The following is a 1376-nucleotide window of genomic DNA, read 5'->3' as shown; positions in this document are numbered from 1 at the left end:
TAAATATTGAAAATATAATATCACTACAATAAATTATACTTAGTTTATTTCTTATTAACCTCGTTATTGTGTTGATGGCTGCCATATTAGCTTGAGGCCGGTGCCTATAACAGAACACTGTAGCCCAAACATAATACATCTGTAAAGACTTTGTAAGAAATAAGGCGTTGTGTTCAGGTTCGTTCCTTTATTTAAACTGATAATAACAAACTAATAGGATATGACGTTAAAACAACGTTACATAAAGTGGCGCGACGTTACGGCGGCGCTACGTTAACGCGCCAAAACCGCGACAACATCATTATCAATACAATTGAATTCTTAACGAAGATTAAATTAACTTGCTTTATAATATTATGCAGGACATTTCTGTTTCAATAGCATTCAAATAATTATTATGATATACAAAAACTAATTTTCTACCGTGTTTAACGAAAACTTATCCACGAAAGGTTAAGCATAGGCCATTACATTGTTTGAGCGTAGACTCAATTCAATGCTTTTTGGAAGTCATTTCGGTCTGGATTTTACTAGATTTAATCTTCAATTATTTGTGTATTGCCAATGTATAAATCCCATCAGGTATTTAAGTTAACAGTTGCGGGTAAACTAGTAAGTCGAACAATACGTACCATCCGTGATATTTAAATGGCGTCCACAGACTGTCTACTCGTTTGGGCTAATTTCTCTCAGTTTTTGACGATATAAAAAGGAACTACAGTTTCCTAAAGGTGCGCAAAACGGCGTAGAATAACAACTATCAGAAATTGAAAATGTATTTAATGGTATGTATGATGCACCAAAATAGGTAGTATGTATTCGCTGCTTTGTACATTGTCCGAAAAAAATACTACAAAAAGGTTCCTTATGTCCTTCTGTTCCATTTAGTTCTTTGTTCCCGGAAAATATCAGTATGTATATTATTTCGGTGAAGTTTTATCTGAAGCATTGGAATTTTGTGGATTAAGTGCATATTTGTGTTTTCGCTCTCTAGATCCATCTGTTTAAGGTTATATTACAAATTGATTATGAAAATGACATTGTATAATATTAATTAGCCCATTAAACAATTTAAAAAGACATGGAATGCAACATCGATTGACAAACATGCAAATTCCTGATTGTCAATAGCGGGAAAAATATGGACTTCATCCACGTTCAATCGCGAAACAAGCAGAGCAGATTTCCGTTATTGTGCTTGAATGGTAATGTTTTGTCTTAATCACATTAAGTGATATTAAACCCTTACACGAGACCACCTTCGAATATGATTCTGTGTGGAATGCTCAAACTAAGGTATAATATTAAGTAGCTTAACACAAACGATCATGAACACAATAGTTGTTATAATTACATTTCGTTGTCATGTTTATAGA

The sequence above is a fragment of the Dreissena polymorpha genome, chromosome 6 (genome assembly GCF_020536995.1).
Source record: "Dreissena polymorpha isolate Duluth1 chromosome 6, UMN_Dpol_1.0, whole genome shotgun sequence".
Lineage (NCBI taxonomy): Eukaryota > Metazoa > Mollusca > Bivalvia > Myida > Dreissenidae > Dreissena > Dreissena polymorpha.
The sequence above is the reverse complement of the archived record's forward strand: the minus strand, read 5'-3'. Positions refer to the sequence as shown.